This window comes from Anas acuta, chromosome 2 (genome assembly GCF_963932015.1).
Source record: "Anas acuta chromosome 2, bAnaAcu1.1, whole genome shotgun sequence".
In the NCBI taxonomy this organism is placed as follows: Eukaryota; Metazoa; Chordata; class Aves; order Anseriformes; family Anatidae; genus Anas; species Anas acuta.
Genome location: NC_088980.1, coordinates 81,216,349 through 81,233,293, shown reverse-complemented (window position 1 = coordinate 81,233,293; position 16,945 = coordinate 81,216,349). Strand labels below are relative to the sequence as shown.

At 43.2% G+C, this 16,945-nt stretch overlaps 1 long non-coding RNA gene across 2 annotated transcripts; it reads left to right on the top strand.

Moving 5' to 3' along the window:
* Positions 1–5,579: 5,579 nt before the first annotated feature.
* Positions 5,580–16,912, top strand: LOC137850690 (uncharacterized). 2 transcript variants are annotated; one of them, XR_011092746.1, is made up of 6 exons: positions 5,580–5,722; positions 9,940–10,108; positions 11,575–11,703; positions 12,886–12,992; positions 14,414–14,574; positions 14,740–16,912. It is a non-coding gene; the product is annotated as an uncharacterized lncRNA (long non-coding RNA). The 2 variants fall into 2 exon arrangements; XR_011092745.1 differs by having other exon boundaries at positions 12,842–12,992.
* Positions 16,913–16,945: the final 33 nt, after the last annotated feature.

Sequence of the window (16,945 nt, the reverse complement as noted above, 5' to 3'; positions counted from 1 at the left end):
TGGTGCCAAGGGTTGGGACAGAGAAAGCAGCATCAGTTCTGCCCCTGGAATGCAAGCAAGGAGGGCATAGCAGGAGAAAATACCAGCAGGATAAGTAGTTTCGATGCAAATCAGTAATCAAAAAACAAACAAAACCTGCATTCCTCCACTGGTTGCTTTTATTTTTACTCTCCTCTTCTCTGGTACGCGGGAGTTTCCCGTGCAGGATGGATTTCATTGCTGTTAAACTGGTTTCTACACCTTTACTGCTGTTGAACTGTTTGCTGGTTTGCCAAGAGAGAGAGAGCACCTCATTTACAAAAAATAATTGCCACCTGCTGCAGCCCAGCCTGGCCAGAGGCTCTGGTATTGAGCTTCCTGCTCCAGCAGGCTTTCACGCTGCCCCTTGGCTGCTCCTCCTGCCCCCGAGGAGTAATTCACAGGCTCTGAAAGGCCAAACGGCTCCACGTTGAAACTCATGCTCCTGCACGGATCCTGCTTGCTTTTGCGTTGGCCAAAGGGCTCCGGTGTGCAAAGCCCTCCAGCCAGCAGCCCCGTGGTGGCTGTGAGGCTCTGGGGGCAATGCTGCTTCTTGCTGCTGTCTGATGGCATCCAGCAGTGTGTGAGCACGCTGGCCTGAGGGCTTTTATTCAGCAGGGTGAGTTATTCCTCAGAGGAAAAAGCGTTTTCAAAGGGTGAGAGAAAGAACTTGGAATTGCTGTGCTTTTTTTAAAAGCCTGTGAGGAGTACTTCCTATGCAGGCTGGTTTTCACATTGTGTTTTCTTCCTTTCCTTTGGGACAAACACTACCTCTCTTTATCAGAAGGAAGGATGTAGTTGCTTACAGACCTGGGGGAGAGGGAGGCTGCCTCCGCTGTCTTTGTTGTATTCGTTTGTCATTTTCGTAGCCTGGTTTCTTAAGATAAGCAAAGCTTACACAGACAAGTCATCTGTTTGTCTCCCTACACAATTATTCTTGGATTTATTGGCAAATTTCATTCTAATTTTATAGAGGCGCTTGAGATATCAATGATGTGAGATTTCTGTAAGTTTTAAGGAAATTATGATAGATAAGCAAGAAAGATTGCATTAGCATCCTTACTGTGGGACCAGCTGAAAAACTGGTCCCTTTGCATCACAGAATCCACACGGAAAAAAATAGATGCCTGTAATTCCACCATCTGTGGGGCTACTTACTTTAGTTAAAAAAAAAAAAAAAAAAAAAAAGTCTTACGTGCCAAGGGACATACAAAGTAAATAGTTTATTGTCAAGATGTGTCTAATGCTAAATTACATATACAAGTGGGTGCATGGAGGGTATGCTTTGGAGGAAGGGTAACAGTGCAGCTGCTTCAATGGACAAGAGTTCTCTTATTTGAAAGCGAGCTGCTCAGGTGAGGGTGGTGCCACTGCAGCATCTATATTATTCCCAGCCTCCTCGTGTTGCAAACGTTCATCAAGATCAACAGCATGAAGGGCAAGAGCACTAGTCGCAGAAAGGACAGCGGGTCAAAATCACTTTTGTCATCTCCTATAAATCTCATAGTTGTACCTTCAGGACTGAAACCGAAAACTGCCCAGTGTGCAGCTTCTGTGTGCAACAGCACAAGCCTTAAATTGCTGGCACTGCATTACCCCGCGCTTGAAAACCCACTGTCCATATTTTTAACTACACTTAGGTTGCATACTGTCAAGGGAAGTTAGAAACTCCATCTCTTTGGATTCAATGATATTGATGATCCTTTAAATATCAGAGAGGTACTCACTCCGGGGTGTAGTAGCTCCCGGAATTTGACATGTGGGCCAGGAAGCTCCTCTGCATTCATTTATCGTGGACTTATAGTCAGATGTTACAGATTGTTTCTATGGCAGAACGAGCTATTGCATGCTCCATTTTGTGACAGTTTAGGCTAGATAGCTAGAGTTTAAAAAAAAAAAAAAAAGTTTAGAAATTTTATCTTTTAAAAAACTGTTCTTAATATACCAGATGTCTGTGAGTAACATTTATGATGAGACTCCTGCCAGCCGAGAGCAAGCGGCCTGCCGAGAAATGACAGAAGCAGGGGAACATCTGCCACGGCGCATGCAAATGGCAGGTCTCAAGTGCATGTGGCTGTGATGGGGGAAAAAATTAACAGCAACCTTGGAGGATGCACCTGGCTTAGGTGAAATATCACACTGTTGAAATTAATAAAAGAACAGGAGTAGGTGCCCTGTGGTCTAAGAGAGCTTTTTTGGCAGAGTAATGCACCTGCCCTGCACCGTTTTTCTGTGAATAATAAGGTTATTAAACCCACTGGTGGCGGGATGTGTTTTAAATCTAAAATTGAAGGCTGCTTAGGTAGCTTAATGGGTAGGGACCTTTGCTACCTTACAGAAGGGCTGGTATTTCCATTCCCACCCTCAGTCCCTGATCCCACCTTATGATGTCAGTTCCTTACCACATAGCTCACTCCAAATCATCTATTCAACATGAGCAAGGGGAGTGGCGCTTGGCCTGATGGAAAACACTGCAGAGGCATCACAGTCTTCAACAGAGGAGGAAGCAAACTGTATTGTTCCTGAGTGATCACTATATTGTATCTTGAAAAATAAACGTCGTCCAGCCTTTCTTTGCCCACCTCTACCAAACATTTTCCTTCTAGAAGTGGGAGGGCCAGAGGAGAGGGGTGTGTTTTAGATCTCCAGCAGGGAACAAGAAAACTCACAGAATAAATGGCATTATCAAACTAATCAAAATTTTAATAGTAACGGTTTGGGACCCTAGTTCATTTTTAGCTGTGTCATTTCTGCATCCCACTAGTGATTGGACTAGATGACCTTTCAGATTTGGGCTGTTTGGGTCAAATAATTGGGCTTTATTAGCTGCCTCTGAGACACTCGTTACTGGGTTTATAAAAATGGGCAGTACAGCACAGTACATGTATACCCAGGGTGTTTTACTGGAGTTTCATATGTCTACATTTGCAACCACTGTACCTGTTACAGAGCCTCCACGAGTGGTTTGTGAGTGCTAATGGGGCCTGGAAGAACGTTTTGTTCAACTACAACTCTTGACTTTGGCTGCTCTTGACTTTCAGAGGGAAACTTTAGGAAAACAAGTGGCTGAGGAGAGACTTGTCTGCTGTCCCCTGGTACTACCAGTCCCAAAGCCTTCAGTCCCAAAGGATTCTTGTCATACATAGCACCACCATAGTGTTGGACCTTTGCAAGTCATTGCTTGCCGGGCTGCTTCCTGTTACTCTCTCCATAATTCAGGCCTTGGGGGTGTATGACACGAAATGGTGGGACAGTTACTCTTTGAATGCAAATGTATTACCTTTGCATGAACTCTTGCAGCCCAGGTAACATGGTAATAATAACTAGAGTGGTGCAGTGAGGTTTCTTTGGTAGCTGTGTGCGTGGCATAATAGAGAAATATATTATTAGCATGTGTTTTGGCTTGTGGCAATTTATCCATGTTTTTAACCTTGCTGTTGAAATTTTACACCTTTAATTGCTATCTGTGTCAGAAAATGGATGTCACCTAAATGTTCCCCAACTCGTTACCACGCACTAATTAGCTCAGAAGACAGCTCTCATGAAACAGAAGCCCAGTAACACGTGGGGATGGTAAAACATGAGTTCAGCCAGAAGTCAAGGGGTCTGCTACAGTGGGGTCTGCATCATGGGATAAAATAGACAAGATTGTTTTAAATTACAACTCCAAAGTGTTACATGGGGTTCCTTTCCCTCTTGTTTCAAGATTTTCTCCATCTCCCCAAACACAAAGGAAGATGGCAGCGATATTCAAAGTCTGATCTGTTGAGCTCAAGTTATACGTTAACTTGTACTGAACTAGTAAGCTGTGCTTATCATTTAAGCTAACTTCCTAGGTTTCAGGCAAACAGTACCAGCTCACTCATACGTTTGCACGAAATACTACTGTCTGTGGGGACACTGCTCTGTCTACTCACCTTGTTTTCATCTCACCTGTTTTAACGGTGTCTCTGTTGTATTACAGTTGGCTGTTGATACTGGTGACTTAAAAGCTCTTTTCTGCTCCTGCTGACTGCTTAGGCTTAGTGGTTTACAAGGTCAAAATGGTTGTGCTGCCTTTCTTTGTGTGTGGCAAAGGCACACGATAAACCAGAATGCTTAACACAACCAAACAATTAAAACACACAGCTGCACACAGCCACTTAGTACACCAAAACCCTGATAAAGCATTTAAATGGAAACTCCAAAATGCATTTATACCCATGCCTTAATGATTCAACAAAATGCCAGCAGTTTGAGTGAGCTGTGAGAGTATAAGCCTGGGACCTGCAGGAAGCCTTGCTGGCTTTCTCTTTGTTTCAGCAGGCAAACAGAGCCTGGAGCGCGGTTCACTCCTGTGGAGAGGATCAGCACAAAACATATGCATCTTGAAGACCTATTCTGAGGACTCAACCAGGACTTAATTGGTACATTTTGTGGTAGATTATTACCAGGCATGAATTTCACTTCAGCTGAGTACAACTTCAGACTAAGGGGTTTTGTTTGTTGGAGGTATTTGTTTTAAGGTCTTTATTTTCACGTTCAAGGAGAACAAGCTGAATTCTCTTCCCTGGCACTCCAGTAGAGTTGTTCAGTGATTCCCAGTGAATTATGCTTTTCAAATACTTTAAAAAACCTGAGGTTTCCATGGTGTCACTAAAAGGCATCATTTGAAGGGAATGTCATTGCTTTTGTGCAAGTCAAGGAGGAAATTACTCAGAGAATTTTCATTTTTACCATGTTTCATGAGAAATAAAAAAAAATAAAGATGGCTTCACTCAAACGCAGTGACCCCCACCTACATCTGCAGCAGTCACAGTCAGAGAAATTGTCTTTTCAGTTTGCATACTGAGTGACTGGAAAAGAAAGAGGCAGGGGCTGCTGGACTGTGCCATGCTGCTGCTCTTTCAGCTGCAGCACAGAACGATGCTTTCAGATGCAAGGTGGTCCAGATCTTATATCCAAGTACCTCAAAACCCAAGTGCCATGCTACCTCTCCCTCAGGACAGCTGAGGGCAGCTGTGTTCCCAGGCTATGAATGTCTCCAGGCTGGCCCTGACCCTCCTGGATGAGATAATACAGGGGAAGTGCTGTTCCATACCGTGTAGCTAAATCGAGGATTACAGTTAGCAAGCCCCTGTTCCTAGCACAGCTCCTTGGGAAGCCTGTAAATTCTCATGTTTTCTTTTAAGGGGATGCCTGGAAGGCATTCCTGGTGAAGGCAGTGGCTGCTGTGACTAGTTTAATTAGTGCTTATGTGCACTAATTCTACTAAATTTAGCACCTGTGTCTGCTAATCTACCACCCAGCTGGAGGGCATTGGATATCAAAGGAAAAGGAAAAGTAATTGCTCCAGCCCTGGGGATTGAAAGTTAAAATTACGATGGAGAATTTAGTCAATTGACACGTTTTACCCTCTCAGAAATAAATAAATAATGGTTACAATTGCCTGGAAAACAACCAAGGTGTTGAATATCTGCATGATATGTACCCCCAGCACAATAGCTGGCATTACTGAATCATTTTCACATCGGGTCACAAACAGGATTTCACAGATGGATCCCGTTAATTAACATATATTAGTTACCTAGAAGTAAGAGCATCCCATTTGTTCCTGTATGTGGGCTCTCTAGTGGAGAAGCAAGGTCATTCAGCACATTGACTCTTGACACACAGTGTATGGGGACTGAAAATCCACTGTCACAACATCTCTGTGAGCAGGAAGGTAGGCATATCCTCTTGTGTTATTATCTGGAAGGGCACACGGTTAAATAGTTGAATGTTACTTTTCACACCCTCTCCAGAGGCTCTTTAAAACTTGTTTTCATCAGTTCCTAAGGGGTGTAAGTCTTCTGATAGCCTCAGAGGGATCGAGGGCAAATCCTCCCTGGAGTATCAGCTGTCTATAAGCAGCACAGACCAAGCTGAAGATCCCTAGAGCATGCTCTGATGCCTTTCATCCCTCCCTAAAAATTGTCTCCGTGAACCTGGGCTCCGCACTCAAGCAAGGCCTTTCTCAATGTGCTGTTTCCTCTTCTCCTGTAGCACGTTTCTGGGTGAGCAGCCATAGCCAATTTTCTCCCCACAGGTCCAAGGTGAGGCGAAAAGACCTGTCATCTGCCCAGCTCTCCTGTTTAAAAAAGAAAGACTTGTATTTTAAGGCTAGCTATGCTGACATGGCTGATTGAAAGGGGTTCCTATGGACAGACATGCAACAACTAATGTAAGGCACATAGCCTGCTCTGCTATGCAGACCTCTCTGGAGATGTCCAGCTCTTACCCTTAGCTGCAGAGGTACATTAGGCTCCTAACTTCAGGCATCTATATGGCAGTTAAACTAGGCGCTGAAAAGGCAAGGGGGATTGGATATTGCTCGCAATGCTTCCCACCACCAACAATTAGAATCAAATGCTAATTGCCTGTTTGGGTTTTTGAGGTACTTCAGCAGCCATAATTTATGCCTTGCTACACCAATAGTTCTGGAAAACATGTTTTTTGTCTCTGCTTGCCCTGGTTGGATTTTTTTTTTTTATTTTTTTTTTTTTTTTCAGCAGTGATGCCATTATTAAGAAAAGGGTAACAGCAGACTTTGTTTCTCTAACTGTACAGATTTCAGGTGTAAATTACTTGTAGCTAAGTGCCCAGAAAAGACTTTCACCATTGCTGTTTTCCTTCTCTGGGGGACAAAGAATGCTCACATCTTCAAAGAGAAATTCTGGAGGTGCTGGGCTTTTGCATGACCCCACAAAACAAAGGAGATTCCTTGAAGAGAACAAAGAAAGTCAGTGATATGTTAAGTTTTCAGAGTTTCAGGGAGAAAAAGGAAAATGGCAAAGTCCTGATATATTAAACACCACACTTTATGTTGCTAAAACAAACAAACTTTGCACTGCAAAGTCATTATGCTGAACAAGATGAAAATACATCTTTAAGTGGAGATGTAGACTTGAAACTATTCAGCTGCTTTGTGTACAAGCAGCCTGTGACACCAGTGTTTCAAATGGTAGCAACAAATACTCAACCTCATTTGTTTAGAATGAGATAATGGAAGCCATGGCTCTTAAAGCCACAAGAAAAGTTTCAGGGAAAAAAAAAAAAAGGAAAGAAAGAAAAAGGAAAAAGAACTGAACTGTAGTTGGCAAAATTGCAGCACTTTTGAATAAAGTACAAGTGGTTCTGTGCCTGCTGTAGTGGGTAACAGCATGAATGCTCATGTAGCATTCCCTGGCTTATAGAAAATGGTTACAGGATCTGTATTATTCTTGCTAAAGCTAAGACTTACCAATTACTGAGATATTGTGATGCATCTTGTGAAATGGCAGCATGCAGCAGGCTTTGCAATCAGGCTGTCAGAGAAGGCTGTAAGCCCAAAACTTGGCATACTAGGAAACTGTTACAGAAGATACTGACACAGGGGGTACTCTTGACTATGTTAATGGAATCTGGAAACAAAACTAAATTACATGTTTAAAGGAGAGGTAACATTTTGGGACATGAAGAGTTACATATCTTGCACCCTTCTTCCCAGCAAAATATCCTGCCAGCAATGAAACAGTTGACTTTCTCAGTTTTATTGCACTGTGCTTGATGTGAGAGGTTGAAGGAGGTTCAGAAGTTCAGCAAAGACCCTAAAATGTACAGCAAAATTGATGACACATTCCTTCCACACCTGAAGGGCTTAAATTTCTCTGTGATATTGGATTAGATTTTAAAAGGAAGTTGCAAGCATTGTGGACTTCATCACAACCTTGTCACAAACCCTGCAAGGAATGGGCATGTTAATAAAAGAAGGTGAATTTCTTGTTTGCTCCAGTGCCCTGATGGATCAAATCCACCAGAAGAGTGTGAATCTGGATGGCATGAGAATTTTCCTCCCTCTGAGGAACTGAATTATTTCGCTGCATGCAGACCAGGAGAACCCAAATTCTGCAGAGTAGATGCCTAAATTCATCTCCTCCCAGGTATCACATATAATGTAAACTGCCCAATCTAAATGTGATCAAAGGCTCTTCAAAGCTGTTTTAAAACCCGAGAATGTCACACAGCCAATTGCACTGGAAGTGCATGATAGGCTACAGATATATGGGTTGGACCTCAACCTCGTGCAACTGATGACTCAGCTTTGCCTGTTGCAAGCCAGCTATCAATTTGCAGAAGGTCACTGAGGTCCATTCCAAAATATTTTTTGTTCGGCCAAACCAAATGCTGATTGTTTTGCAAAAAGGTGAAGCTGATACTAATGTTTTCCATGATAGTAGCAGCCAACCCCAAAAATGAGAGGAATACAGATGCCTAATATCTGTCACAGCTCAGGAGTCTGCACCTTGTGCAATGAAAAGAAAAAAGGCAGCAGAGAAGTCTGATTTAAAGTTCACAGGAGTTTTAGGTAAATTCACGTAATGAAAACAGCAGCCTCTGAACTTCATCCAGCTTGGACTCTGCTCTTCTATTTGTGTTTTTAAAAGAAATAGCGATGAGCTTTGTACCGTGCTTACTTTGTCTACCTGTAATAAAAACGAGGAAAATAAATTTGGTCCTAAGGTTTAAAACTTGCAACCTGTAAACTTCTTCCTTTTTTAGTGTCAGCTACCACTCGATAAGCGCTGCACTGATTTGCCCTGTCTGAGTTGTGGGCAGGGCACTTCATTCCTGGCAAAGTGAACAACATAATTAGCATCTGCATTAACTAACTGGGTAAAAGTTTGTCCTCTGAGTGGAAAATAGTGGAAGGATGGGTTTAAGCAGCTAAGAATTAAAAATTAAAATAACTGACTCCAGGAGCGTTTTCCCATAGCAACATGCTTTTAAAAATAATTGAGAGAGGTTAAGAGAGAACTGCTGCATAATTATACAGATCCATCTTCATCCCGTGTCGGTGGGTTGTTAGTGCCAGAAATGGGGGCGTTGTAGGGGGGCCACAGGCATGGGGAACACAACTAAGAATGCTGCAGAGGAGAAGCTGAACTGGGCACCAGTTAGTCACCTGCTACAGGTAAGGTTTCGAAGATAACAAGGAGCCAGTGATGTGAATGGTGAGAATAATTGCTTGTCACCGAGTCAGGAGATCACAGATACCACTGTGAAGACAGCCTAACGGTGTCCCTCCTGCCTAAAGACCAGAAATAGTATTAAAGCTAATAAACATACAAGTCTTTTGTCAAAATCCCTCTGGCCAGGAACACTTGATCCCTATGGAAGGGAACTGGACATCAGCAACGTCCTGCCTGGGGTATTTTGGCAGGGCAGCTAAGCTGCAAGATACGCACGGCTGCTGCCAAGATAGGTTTGGCTCATTTCCTATCTCCTTCCAAACAGCCACGACACTGGTGTGGAGGCCTTTCATGTTCTCCCACGGCAAGGTCACAAGTGGGAACAATTTGCAACATCTGCAGTCACCCGTACAGGCTGTTTTTTAAGCGCTTGTTACTTTTAACCCGTTGCCCAGTTCATTTCTTCCTGAGAAAGATGGCAGAAACCCTGGAGTGTCTGAAGACAAATGCAGGTTTCCTAGCAAAAACCAGACTCCTCACTGACGATCAAGGCTGCTGATGTTGCCTGTTCTGCTGGCTGACCCGCAGTGGACCAGCTGAGTGGGTACCATGGAGAAGCAAGGAAAGGCCACAGCAAAAGCTGCAGCACTCGCCTCTTATCCTCTGTCCTTTTGTCTCTTACCCACAAACAGAAACCTGGCAGGAATGAAAGTTTAATTTCCATTTCCCCTGTCATCTTATACCAAGTTTGTTTCTTCACAGTATTGCTTACAATTTACTGTTTCCTTCCTTCCTTCCTTCCTTCCTTCCTTCTTTCCTTCCTTTATTTATTTATTTATTTATTTATTTATTTATTTATTTATTTATTTATTTATTTTTTAAGCCAAGCCTCCCCAAGCCAGGAATTGTTTCCCAGCTGACTCCCCACTCACAGCATTTCTTCTCTCTCCAGGTGTAACCTCTCATTTTCCTCTGGCTGCTGCTGGCAGCTGTTCCCTCCTAGCGATATGTTTCTAACCAGATGCCTCCAGCTGCAGAGGGATTTGCCTTTTTCTGGCCGGCTGCTGTATTTTTGGGCTCCCCAGGCACAGCAGCATCAGTGGGGAGCAGAAAAGGCTGGGGTAAGTCTACAGCAGGCCATTTGGTGCAACACACTTGGTAGGGCCAAGGGCCCTCACCTTGCACGGGCACACTGGGTGAGCAAACATCCCGGTGAGCTGCATGTGCTGGCCGCATCCAACCTGGTCCTGAGCAAAACTGGTTGCAGCTTCACCCTTTGCTTCAGGCACAGCGGGCTCTAGGGCTCCAGTGGTGTAAAACACAGAGCACTTTGGATGAACCCTCCTCCCTTCTGTTTTATTCATTTCAGAAGCTCACGGGCTCCTCGGCTTTAGGCTGCATATGTTCAGGCCGAAAATAAATAAATAAACCAGTGGTTAGGCCTGGAAAGACAAAGTCTGCTGGGCTGACCATGCTGCAGAGCCGTATTTGCACAAGGTGGTCTGGATTCTAAGTAGCTGCAAGCTATTTCACTCTAGCAATGCAAGCCTCTTTTCTCTTGAATCTTTAAATGTTGATAGAAGATATAACCAAAATATTAAATACCATGCTATGATTTTTTCCCCACCCTTCCTTCCCCTTTGTTTTTATGGCAGTTTTCATAACAATTTCATATATGGCAGTATTTCATAACAATTTTCTTGAGCAAAATCAACATGCTCTTTCTCTGACTTGAGCTAATTAATGCTCTTATTTCCCTCTTAAACCATATGTGCACAGTCATGCTTGGTTTGTATGCGGAGAAAAGAGAATATGCTGCTCTGGAGATTTTTGAAAGGCTTTATTGAGGAGAACCCAAACCATAAGCTGAGCTGTGGGCCGCTGGGGCAGGTGTCCTCTGTGGGTGGGCAATGAGAGTATCCTGCTTGGGCAGGTCAAATTTAGCAAGGTCTGCACTCGGTATCCCAGTAATTCCTGCCTGAGATTTAGGGTACAGCAGCGGTGAATGCCAGATAATGCATGAACAGATGGATGGATAGGATTGAGGATCTTGCTTTTTGTCCCTGTTGTAGAGGGGAATGTTGCCTTTTATTCCAAGATAGCCAGTGTTGTAGAGGACAGGAATTGCTTTTTGCTACCACTTTCTCAAAGCCTGTTTTTGCAGCAATGGCTAGTCACACCAGAAATGCTTTTTAGGGTCAGGTATTAGTTACTCAATTATCCTCCTTTGATGGTTATAGCTCTTGAAAGTGGATTTTCCTTCCCTGTCAGATGAGCTTGTGATTAACAGCAGATTTGGAGATACAGTCCCACATTGTTTAGCAAAGCATGGATCCAAGAAAGGATCCAAAGGTAGGATCCAGAAACCCAGATTTAGGACAACTATACCTTCAGTATCATGAGCCCTTGCTGTTCTCAGGGCACTCACATCTCAGGCAGCATCCTCTCCCATCCCACAGGGCAGTAACTGTGTGCAACACGGGGTCCACTGTGGGCACAAACTCATGGACAAGCTCTCTGCTCAACATCACATGTCTCGGTGACTGTCTAATTAAGATAAAAAATAATTTCTTTTTACCCTTCTCAGCCCCTCCACTGTGTGGGTGATGCCCCGTTTGGGCCAGCATTGAAGGACAGAATAGGCTCTGGTCTTGCTGCTGTACCTTGGAGCTCACTCACCACCCAGGGATGCACGGCGAAACTGTTTGGACAACAGGTGAGTGGGAGCTTGCATGTACACTACAGGAGCAGGCATGGAAAGAAACACTCTCCATTGAGCGTCTCTCTTATTCAGGTATAATAAAAAAGAAAAAATCAAAGGGAAGTATTTCATGTGCAAATGAGTTTCTTGATTATATGTTCTATTCTTCCTAAATATTCTGGTTTAGTCCTGCAAGGTTGGATCCTAGTGATTAATACATTTGAGGCAATTAGGCTTTGAGCTGCCGTCCTTACATTTGTTTGGTTATTTTCTGTAGCACATACACACACTTGCACAGTTAGCCTGCATGCAAGGTGTAATTTGTCTGTCTGAGGGCTGCGTTTTGAGTCACTGAGTTTCCTTGGGGTATACTGATTCCTCTCCTCTGGAAGTCCTCATGGAGTATCCTAGGTGCTGCTTGTTTTTTGCATTCCCTTTAAAAATCGAGTTGTACTGTAAAAGTGGCAGTAACCATCTGCATGTAGCAGGCTGCGATTCTCTTTATAAGGTGAAAATGCACCCATCCTGCTCCTGAACTAAGGATTACTATTCCAGTCTCGGTATTTCTGTTAAGGATCTGTCAGCAGCCTTAGAGGAGGATGCAGAAAATATATACAATATATTTGCACTTGGTGATTTTCAACATCAGATGTTTGACTACAATCTCAAGACCAAGGGAGTGTAGACTTAATGCTGTTGGAAACTTTGGTCCTTCAAAGCAGGAAAAAAAGCAGTCTTGAAGACTGCATTTAATTTCATTTAATTCTATTGTTCATTTAATTTAATTTATTTAGTCCTAGTATTTGAAGATCTGTTAAAAATAAAAAAGCCACTGGACTCACTTAATTCCTACTTGATTTCCCTACGTTCCATTAAAGCATTCGTGTCTAAAAATTATACACACTGTATAACTTGTCTTGTGTAAGCACTCATTGGTTTTTTACATTGTTTTAACATATATGCACAGAGAAAAAGCCCAAATTAAAATGCCATGAAGAATGCAAAATCAGTCACTTGAAATTCAGGAACTACACAGGGTAAAACAGCTTGTGTAGAGCTAATTTGGCCTCTGTGTGTCTGTGTTCACATACTGTGTATGTTACATATATATATATATATATATATAATGCATATAATATTTGTGTTCTTACAGGGATGAAAGCCTTTAATTACATGACTACCTGCTGCTTTTTGCAGAGAGCACTTGCCTCGTTCAGTGAACAGGACAGACCTGCTTTGCATGTGGGTCACTTTACCGTGAAGGAGGCTGCTCCCCGTGCGACCCTGCCTCATTTATTGCAGAGGTGAATCACAAACGGGGTGGGAGGCTGCAAGGAGAGTCGAGGTGTGTCACTGCTTCTCCCGAGAATTAAATTCATCATTTAGAAAGTCAGCTGGATGACTGCTGACAGGTGTAGAAGTGTCTGAGCTGGCTCCTCAGCTCCCCTCGAGGAAAATTCTCCTGACAAGCTTACACAGTTTAAATAGCTGGTTAGAGTGAACTTAGCTTTTTTTACCCTACTGTGAAGTAGGGGGTGAAGGCAGGAGCTGTTCTGTAGGCAGACTGCAGGGGAACTCATTTCTAGCAAGGAAATGGCTACAAGAAGCCGATGGAGGTCAGCTCTTCTGGTGGCACCCCTTTGTCTAGAAGAGAGCAACCTGGACCAAGTAGGGTAGAGCCACCTTGGGTTTATCTTTCTTACGCTGCAGTCACTAATATTGTACATCGGGACTATCTTCATTAACCAAATTCACAACCTCATTAAAAAAAATGGTAGTGTGGCAAGGTTTCTTTTTCATAAATCCAGGTTAGCTGTCTCTAATTATCTTACCCAGTTTTAATTCTTTATTAATCAAGCGCTGCACTGGCTGCTCCATCATTTTGCCCAGAAGTGATGTCAGGTTTCTCTCCCTTCCTCCAAGCCCCATTTGATGTTATTCCAGTTGCTTTTGTCTCAGTTTATGAGTGCGTGCCTTGAGACTCTGGAATCTGATTTACAAAAGCACTGCATATTCACGGTTGCCAAGAGGAGTTGTGCTTTGAAAATACAAAATGCTACACCATGCTCAAGAATGCTAAACTGCTGGGAGCTGTGAGTTAGGCACACAAAACTTCATGGTTTTCACCTTAACCCATCTGTCTCTGGGCTTCCCATCAAGAAAGGAAGGTAATAATAATCATCATCTTATGGAGATACAGTGAAAATAAATGCATTAATGTTTGTGAAACACGTGGGTACTTCACAGGGAAAATTATAAAGAAGCCCATGAGGACATTAATCATTAGTTCTTGAGAGCAGGGTTTGAAGATAGTGCATTAAATAAGTCATGGGGCTCTATACTGTATGAAGAGAAAACAAAATATTGAATTGCTCCTCATTAAGACCCAGAGTCTCAAAGGGATTTTAAGTGCCTAATTCTTGCTGAGAATCAAGGCTTCTTAAGTGGTCATATATATATATATTTTTAATGATTATTTTTGTGTGTGTGTGACTGAAAAAATCAGGGGACCTGCAAGAAAAACGATCACTTAAGTATAGGTTGCATCATAACGCATATGTAATTAAATGTTTCATCAGAATGCATATGCACGAGATTTGGGACACAAATTAACATTGCCCAAACAATCTTCGTTGCAGCATTTAGCAACACCAGGTTGCTTGACTTTGCAACATTCACAATCTTTTCCAAGAGTTACTGCATGGGTAATTTTGTCTGGTTTTAGGTTAACAAACATCCCCAGTGGACAGAAGATGGGAGGTCTTCCTTTGCTGCACACCTCCCTGCACAGGGGTACAGACCTTTGCCAGCAGCCTGAATGGTGCAAGTAATGGATTGTCATCTCCTGTTTGGATCAGCAGCAGGGAGGGACAGGATGCTTTGCCAGTGAGTTTCACTAATATTTGCTGACGCTGGAAGAATGGTGAAAGTTGGGTGTCTTTGGTTCAGCCCCAGGATCGGAGGCTTGTGTGCCTGTTCTACAAATGGCATAGCCCATTTTACCATTTTCAATTCATTCATCCTTCTTTCTGCTAATCTTGCCCCACACAGAGCCCTTGCAATACTGCCTTGACCTCCTGAACTGAAAAATTCCTGGATAAAGCCCGCCCTGTGTGCCCTGATCTGATCCCATAGCTGATCCCCCTTCAAGAGGAGGTAAGAACAGAGGCTTCCTGATCCCTTCCAACCTGAATTATCCAATGATCCTATGAACTCATCGTGCTTTTCTCCATTACATAAATAGTCTGCATTCCAATAGCCTATTTTATTAATCAGTCTTTGCACCAAGTAGCTTTGATTTATCACATTGTGATAACTTCACCTCTACGGTATAGGATTCCTTTAGATAAAAAAGGCAACCAAGCATACATCCCATAAAACGGTAAAATATAGCCAGGGTTGTTATTATGTGGGATGAGGTTGTTGCAAATTCTATATAAAACGAGAATTTGTGCCAGGAGCTCTTCAAAGTGCCATGGCTGGCCTTCCAAGAATCTGGAAATGTCATCGCCAAGGCTAAGGAACCTTGTTTTTTTCCTCCTCTCTGCGAACATGATGATATTTGTCTGGATCCTGGCTCTAAATCCTCCGAGCCGTGGCAGGGTGCCGAGAGGCAGGATGCTAGCTGTGCAACAGGAGGCTTGCTCTGGTTGGGGCAGTGCTCCCCATGTTCCAGCGTTGGGACACACTGCCCCAGAGCTGAGGCCGCCCTGCATCGGGGCTATCTGCATCATCTCCTAACAAAGAGGCACCCCAAAGATGCTACATCTGCTGTTGGGGGTCAGAGAGGCACTGGTTTAGAAGCCATGCTTTATCGTGAGAGGTAGCATCTCAGGAAGGAAAGGCCTGGCTCCATAATCTCAACTTCAGCATTTATTCATGTGTAGGCTCCACCATGCAGTGGAGCATTCCCCTCAAAATGTGGATGTTCCTCTCAAAATGTTTTTATTTTCCAATTCAAATCAAAATCAATTTTCACCAGAACACGTAATGACCCTTCTGTTATTTGAAAGATATTTTTTTCAGTGAAGTACTACCTCAGTACTACTTTTTCATCAGAAACACATTTCTTAGCTACTAGAAATGTATTTTCTTTCCCTTGTTTGTCCTCAACCCTCTTTACCCAGGAAGAGTCTCTCTGGAGGATCACTGTTTCAAGGGTGGGAAAACTTCTACCGTGTAAAAACGTGTAACTCCCAGGAATATACCACCTCTGAAATTTTCAGTTCCAAACAAAATCACAGGATGTAGGAGTAGCCCAGAAGAGGTGTTTGGGATGAAGATGTTTGGTCAGCTGGAGTAATGGCTGTCACTGCTCGTTATGTGCATTTCATTGCACTGGATGATTTTATTTTGTTTCTACAGGTTCTGTTTCTGCTCATTCACATTGCTCCTGTCTCTTCCTCTGAGGCCTTTTCTTTTCCCTCCTAACCCTTCCAAATGTTTTCTGTTCTTTGCTTTTAGTCAAACTTCTCAAAGCTATAATTTGACCTCTGTTCCCAAAGTCCCCTTGCATTTCTCCCTGCCAACTGCAGGCCTTGCCCTTTGTGGGAAGAGAGTTAGTGGTACCAGGGAAGTGCTGGAAGACCTGTCCCATTGCAGAACGGATCTAGGAAGGGTAGTAAGCAACCAATCCAGCTAAATCATGAGTTCCCAAAAGGAAGCATGGGGAAACTAGGTCAGGCTTCTACAGGATAAGCACAGAAGTACTGGATAGCAAGAGCATGCAGGGACAAATGGAGAAAAGCCGATGCAAGAAATACAACTAACGAGAGCATGGCAAGCCATGAGAAATCATTCAGTAAGTACATCAGTGGTAAGAGGAAGTCAAAGGAAAGTGGATTAGTCATCAGAGAGAGAAAGCTACTGACTGATGCTGAGAAGGCTCGGGGTGCCTGATGCCTTTTTAGCACCAGTCTTTGCTAAAAGATGTTGCTTGTTATCAGGTGATTGCCATAGCGCACATCAATGACAAAGGAAAAGGATTTCAGCCCCGACTAGGAGAGAACAAGGTGCGAAAGCATTTGGGTAATTTAGAGGTGCTCAAATCAAGGGGCTGGCTGGCCTTCGGGGGAGGGAGCTGAGAGAAGTGGCTCAAAGGATGCTGGAAACGTTGAGCTCAGGGAGGATGACCAAGGAACGTGTTGATGGAAAAGAGCAAGAGTGGGACCTCTCTTTGAAAAGAGCATTTAAAAATAAAAGTATATAATAATAATAATAATAATAATAATAATAATAATAATAATAATAATAATAA